Source organism: Nicotiana tabacum, chromosome 6 (genome assembly GCF_000715075.1).
Source record: "Nicotiana tabacum cultivar K326 chromosome 6, ASM71507v2, whole genome shotgun sequence".
NCBI lineage: Eukaryota > Viridiplantae > Streptophyta > Magnoliopsida > Solanales > Solanaceae > Nicotiana > Nicotiana tabacum.
In genome coordinates this window covers 48,673,714-48,681,510 of record NC_134085.1, presented here as the reverse complement: position 1 = coordinate 48,681,510, position 7,797 = coordinate 48,673,714, and positions in this window count along the sequence as shown.

Below are 7,797 nucleotides of genomic sequence, written 5' to 3'. Positions count from 1 at the left end.
ATAGTACACGTAAACAACATGACTCATACACAATTAAGGTCTAAATTCAGATCCTAAGCATGATATTTAAGTGATAACAACAGAGTCAGATTTATTACATAACTCAGAGAGGAAGTCCTAATTAGACTTGCCTACTATTTTAAACATGCTGACAGTTAAACGTTAATCACAAAGATGGTTCTGGTTTTATTTAAAGTTTATTACCTAAGGCTTACCTAGGCGTAAAATAATATGCAGCAGTTACCAGAATTATTTAAATAGTCTAGAAGTTATTTTGCCTAAAGCATGCTATTCTAAATGTTGCAAAAATATGCAGGGATTGTGACCAGTTTCACTTAAGCAGAATAATCAAACATGAGACTGTTTTATGTCATTATTCATGCATTAGTAGTTTAACTAGGTGTGAATGAGAGAGTGTGAACGAGATCCTAAGACAGGGTATGCACATATGAAAATGCAGAATGATTCCAGGACATGTAGAATTCTTAAAGCATGATTTCTAAATGCCCAAAAAGTTACAGCATGGTTTCAAGATGTGCAGGAGCAACAGTTTATGTTGATGCTCTTATTTAGCCTAAAGTAGGATTTCTAAATGGTAAAATGATGTTAAATAAGATGTTGAAACAGTAAACCTAAGAACATGGTATCTAATGCATGACATGCTTTGAATGTGTTGGTCTTACGCATGATTCTAATGCACATATAGGAAATGTAAACCTAAGGCATGGTTTCTACCCATTGATGTTGATAGCATAAATAACTACCCTCCCCTTTTCACTAGCCAACCCAAATATTCGTTTACAACAGATTATTATAGACCAATATTAAAATAAATTACATAAGCAGAAAAGGAAAAATAAGAAGTTACACTATAGAACGCCTGAAAACAGGCCCAGATTTCTAGCACCTCAAATGCAAGATTGTTTCATAGCCTTTCTCGTATCCAGGTGTGTCAGAGTTCCCTAAGGACCTCAAGGGATCCCGGGCAGTGCTCACACCCAGATTTCATAGCCAAGACAGAGTAAGTGCAGTGTAGAAAGGCCAGCTTTTGTGTGTCCAAATTCAAAGGGAGCTAAAGGGTCCCAAGGCAAGGCTCACACAAAAGGGGCAGAGCTTAGTGGTCTAAGAGTAGAGTGAGAGTGCTCGACATATTTTGGAAGAGTTTAAGTAAGAAAACAGTTTTGAAAAAGGGTAAGCAAGAAATAGTTTTGAAAAGAGAGAATTAATTGGAATAGTTTTATGACAAAGTTTAACTGATGAAAACCATTTAAAGGAGTATGCATACCAATCTCAGAACCAAAACAAAGTCAGCATCACACAAAGGATCAACAATAGTCCAGCAAACACAAACAAAGGAATGGGATTGGAGGGGCAAATATGGAGCATGTGAGGGCAAACATGCAGCAAGCAGGAACATATACGAGCACACAATCAGAAACTCCTACAGGTTCAGAGGATCATGGGGAACAGTAGGGTATTGGATTAGATTAACATATCAGCACCAAACAACTAAGACCATGATCGTACCAATCATGGGGATTCACATAAGAAACATGTACTAAGTATATAGAAACATGCTGGCTATTGACAAATAAAGCATAACTTAACATTCCCTCCTAATTACATGTTGAACAGCAAAAATAGTAAACAAAAGCATACTAGAAATATAAGGAATTGTAACAGTAATAGAAATATGTTGGTTTGAGGACTGAAATCTGAATTAGAACAGATTTTTTGTTCATCTCTTATGCTAATGAATGAATAGAGTATCTATAGTTTGAAAGCGGGCATAAGAATAAGGTAAAATAATAGTTCAACAGTAATTATAGAAACAAACATTAATTAGAATCAATTTAATATACAGACTTCCTTTAATTATGGAATCATACTCAAACGGTAAGAAGCAGTGGCAAAATAAGGAAAGGAATCAAGTAAAGCTGCTTATAACACAATAAAGAAGTAGTACAAGTGTAATATAGGTATAGACCATGCAATTAAGGTCAAGTTTAGAATCCTATTTAAGGAAAATATATACAAATTAGTTTGACAGCGGAATCAGCCAGAGAAATAAGGGAAGAGATATTTCAAATTCCGTAAATCAGCAAGGAGATCCTTGAGTGAGGTTCTAATTACAGGGAATCAATATTTATCAAAGGAAAATATCACACATGAGCGAAGTAACATGCTATAGGCAAGGATAAACAGGAAACCAACCTTAATTAAAGGGATATCTCAAAAATCAGTAGAGAATATCATGCAAGATCGATGAAGAACCAATCACAGGGATTCGAAGACCCACAAATAAAGAACAATACCAATTTAGGAGAAATTAGCATAAGCACACATAGGGTAAAAACAATATAAATCAGCAATTTACAGAACGTTCATAAGAAATATACAAATTAATTGAACATAGCACCCAAGAAGAACTCAGAAACTTAAGAAACATTAGGGTTTTCAAAAGAATAACTCGGATAAAGGAGAAGGCTCAAACAAATATTTAAACACAGTGAGAGTCGTAGATTAATACCAAAAAAATCAGAAGAAAAGCATTTTTTTTTTTGAAAAAGGGGTTAAAACGCTAGTTGAAGATGAAGAGTTACTTTAGAAAAATCGGAAAAACCCTTTGAGGAAAACAACAAAAGCTCATAATATACATAGATCTAAGACAGATCTAAAAGAAATCGGAAAATCTTAAGAATTAGGGTTAAAGAGAACCCAGAGAAGATGAGAAAACCTTAAAATGTTACCGGTTTTAGCCGGAAAAGTCATAGATCTTACTCGAACGGCAGGAGGTGGCCGAAAAATGGCATGAAGGACCATGGGTAGGAGTTGAACCACTCCAGGTTCACCTGAGGACCTCAGGGTAGTGTCAAACCGGCGTGGGGTGAAGCAGAGGCCAGGAGATAATGAGAGGCCATGGTTTCCGGCGAGGGAGTTGGCCGGAGAATGTGGACATGGTCCATCGGAAAGGAGGGGAGAAGAGAAGGTTCTGGAGAGAACCAGAGATAGAGAGAGGGGGATAGAGAGACCGATTGAGAAAGAATGAGAGGGGGAAATGAGAGACGGGGGTAGTATATTAGGTTAAATATGGTATGGGGGATCTGGACCGTTGATTAAAATTGATTAACGGTCCAGATTGGACCAGAGATTGGATCGGGTAGGATTTAGGTTTGGGCCTGGGTGTTGGGCTGATTTAATTGGGGTTTTGGGGCTGGTTTAATTGGGTTATAATTGAAATAAAATAGGGCTATTTGTTAAATACTCAATTAAATTGAATGAAATAATTTATAAATATAGTTGATAATTGTACCAAATGAATTTCATGCATAGAAAATAGTTAAAAATGATTACTTAGTATTTAAAATACAAATGCTTAATTTTCGGTCAAAATAGTATAAAATCATATGATTGGGCAATAATTGCAAAGTTATTGCAATTATAGCCAAAAGATGCCAATTGGCTAATTATGAAATAATTTGGTTTAAATAGGACCATAAATAATAAATTAAATCAAGAGATGCTTTTGAAATTATTTGTAATGCCATTTTATAATTATTAAAAATGTTGGATAAATTAATAAAAATATAGGAAAATTATAGAAAAATACCAATTCCTATTAATGCATGATTTTGCAGATATATATGCAATTTTAAAATATTTTGGGAAATAAATTGGGTATCAACATAATTTTCATGGGGAATCAAGAATATAGACACCCCTAATATCTCTATGGATAGAGTAATTTATGGAAACTGTGCGTTTGCTCGTTTCTTCGGTATAATTTAGACCATGCCAAAAGAAAGAAGGGAGGTCTTAACATACCTGGAGTAGGAAAATCTCCGTATAATATTCTTGGCGAAAATTGCATCATACTCTTTTGTCACCGCAAAATTTTGATGAAATTATGCTGAAGTATTTTGAACGGAAATAGGCTTCCACTTTCTTGGATTATTTCGATGGAATTAATTTTGCAGGAAAGGAACCTTCTGCCCTTAATGTTTTGAACTAAAATGACATATGAACAAGACTAAATGGACGTACTACTACTTTTGTCCAAATGAATCAAGCTCTTTAAAGTTAACCAAGCTTTTAAAGTGAACCTTTTAAAATGACCCATTCTTATAAGTCTTTTATTGATTTACACGTCTTTAGCCTACTAAGCATATATGACTAATGAGTCATATGCTTGAATAGTGGCCTATTTCCATGTGGGGGAATGGGGTGAAGATTATTAATATTTATCCACTTATTAGTTAACTAGGTAATGTCCTGTTACCAGGTAATTAACCAATTACCCGCATAATTTAAAATTTTCTCCAAATTACTTAAAATTCTACTTATTTTTAATATACTTTATACATTATACTATCGTGGTCATATGGCATCTTGCATGGTACTAGTTCATAATTATCGGGTATTATCGCTCGACCCGTATTTTATCCCAAATTGGCCACTTTCAATGAAACTCGTTTTCTTTAATTCGTGTACCCCTTTATCCTTCATAATACTTATTTATCACTTGTTATAAATAGCGTAAATATGTTAATGTCAAGATGATCTCATCCCCAAGTCTATGTCAATTAACTGAAGACGAAACTTTTAACGTATGAAAACGCGAGATGTAACATCCTTCTCCCCCCCCCCCAGAATCATTTGTCCTCGAATGTTCAACTCCCCGTGATCTATATAACTTTGGCAGGGTCGCTTCTGTAACAACACCACTACCAACTCTCCCCGTAAAAGCTTAATAACCTAACGTCACATAGGACCACAATTATGAATAACGACAATGGCCTCACATGACCAACGACAATAACCAATACAAGAATTTATACACGTACCTTATGGTTATGACGTCTCAGTCGAACCCTTCTCTGGAGGAGGAAATAATTAGGGATATCTAGACTTCATGTCTTCCTCGGCCTCCCAAATCATTTCTTCCACATTGTGGTTCCTCCAAAGTACTTTCACAGAGGCTACCTCCTTATTTCGCAGCTTGCGGATTTGTCGGTCTAGGATGGCAACCGTAATTTCCTCGTATGTAAAGTCCTCTGTAATCTATACATTATCCGTGGGCACCACTCTGGTAGGATCTCCAATGTACTTCCGTAACATAGATACATGAAAAACCGGATGGACAGACTCTAATTCTGAGGGCAATTCTAACTCATAAGCTATTTGGCCCACTCTTCGAATGATCCTATAAGGCCCAATATACCGTAGGCTAAGTTTGCCTTTCTTGCCAAATCTCATCACACCCTTCATATGTGACACCTTTAAGAATACCCAGTCATCAACCCCGAACTCTAAATCTCATCGCCGCACGTCAGAATATGACTTTTGACGACTCTGAGCTGTCAACAGTCGATCCCGGATCAATTTTACTTTTTCTGTGGCCTGCTGAACCAGGTCTGGCCCATGTAATTCAGATTTTCCAACATAGAACCACCCTATAGGCAACCTACACTTTCGTCCGTAAAGAGCTTCGTATGGAGCCATCTAAATGCTGGAATGGTAGCTATTATTATACGCTAACTCAATAAGTGGCAGATGATCATCCCAACTACCTTTGAAGTCTATTACACAAGCTCGTAACATATCCTCCAGTGTTTGAATAGTACGCTCAGCCTGTCCGTCTGTCTGGGGATGAAATGTTGTACTAAGACTTACTTGAGTCCCCAATCCTTTTTGGAAGGACCTCCAGAAATTAGATGTAAATTGAACTCCTCTATCCGAGATAATAAATACAGGGACACCATGCAGTCATACTATTTCCTTAATATAAAACCTTGCATAATCCTCTGAGGAATATGTAGTCCTAACGGGCAGAAAATGGGCTGACTTTGTAAGCCTATCAACAATCACCCATATCGAATCGAACTTACGCTGGGTACGAGGTAAGCCCACAATAAAATCCATATTGATTATTTTCCATTTCCAAGTCGGAATCTCCATAGCCTGCACCAATCCACCGGGTTTTTGATGCTCAATCTTAACCTACTGACAGTTAGGACACTAGGCAACAAATTCTGCTATATCCTTTTTCATTCCGTCCCACCAATACACTTTCCTGATATCATGATACATCTTGGTCGCTCCTGGATGGACAGAATAACGAGAATAGTGAGTTTCTGCCATAACCTGCCAACGTAGCCTTGCAACATTAAGGACACAAAATCGTCCTTGATATCTGAGGACCCCATCTTCTATAATTTCAAACGGTGTCTTCTCCTTCTGAAGGGAGGTATTCTTATAATGAACTAACACAGGATCCTTGTACTGGCATTCCTTTACTTCAATTACTAAAGAGGACGTTGTTGTATTCTGAATAGTAATTCCAATATCACCTGAGTCTAGTAACGGAACTCCAAGACTAGCTAGCTGATGAACCTCATGGGCTATTCCCCTCTTTTCTGGCTGTAAATACGATAGGCTACCCATAGATCGCTGAGGGCGTCGGCTACTATGTTTGCCTTCCCCGGATGGTATAAAATATCAACGTCATAGTCTTTAAGTAGCTCCAACCATCTCCTTTGACGTATATTCAATTCCTTTTGCTTGAAGATGTACTGGAGGCTCTTATGATCTGTACAGATATCAACATGAATGTCATACAAGTAGTGCCTCCACATCTTTAGTGCATGAATCACCGCGACTAACTCTAAATCGTGGGTCGGGTAGTTCTTCTCGTGCTTTCTTAGTTGTCTAGAAGCATAAGCCACAACCTTACCATGTTGTATCAGCATACAACCTAATCCAATGTCGGAAGCATCACAATAGATCACATGACCATCGGTCCCTTCTGGGAGCATTAGAATCGGTGCTGAAGTTAATCTGTCCTTTAAGGCCTGGAAACTCCATTCGCAAGCGTCAGTCCATTGAAACTTTGCTCCCTTCTGATTCAACTTTGTTAAAGGTGCTGAAAGGGAAGAAAATCCCTCTAAAAATCTCCTGTAATAACCTGCCAAACTGAGAAAGCTACGAACCTTCGTCGGTTTTGTGGGTCTAGGCCAAGTCTTTACTGCCTCAATCTTTTGTGTATCCACCCGGATGCCTTCACCCGAAATGACATGCCCAAAGAAAGCTACAACTTCCCTTCTTGTAGAACTCTGAGCACAGTACGCAGATGATATGTATGCTCAGCCTCTGAACGAGAATACACCAATATATCGTCGATAAATACAATTATGAATAGATCTAAAAAGGGCCTGAACACACGGTTCATCAAATCCATGAATACTGCTGAGGCATTAGTCAAACCGAATGACATAACAAGAAACTCCAAGTGCCCGTATCTAGTTCTAAATGTTGTCTTCGGAATATCTTCCTCCTTAACCCTTACCTGATGGTACCCTAACCTCAAGTCTATTTTTGAAAAATACTTGACACCTTACAACTGGTCAGATAAATCATCAATCCTTGGGAGCGGGTACTTATTCTTGATCGTTACCTTATTTAGCTGCCTATAATCTATACACATCCATAAGGAACCATCTTTCTTCCTCACAAATAACATAGGTGTTCCCCATGGTGATGTGATAGGTCTGATAAAGCCTTTTTCAAGCAAGTCCTTTAGTTGTTCCTTTAACTCTTTCAGCTCCGCGGGGGCCATTCCATAGGGAGGAATAGATATTGGATGAGTATCCAGTAATAGGTCAATGGCAAACTCAATTTCTCGCTCTAGCAGAAGACCTGGAAGCTCATCGGGAAAAACATCGAGAAACTCATTCACCACAAGGATGGACTGAATGGTTGGCGACTCCACTTCCATATCCTGAACCCGAACTAAGTGAT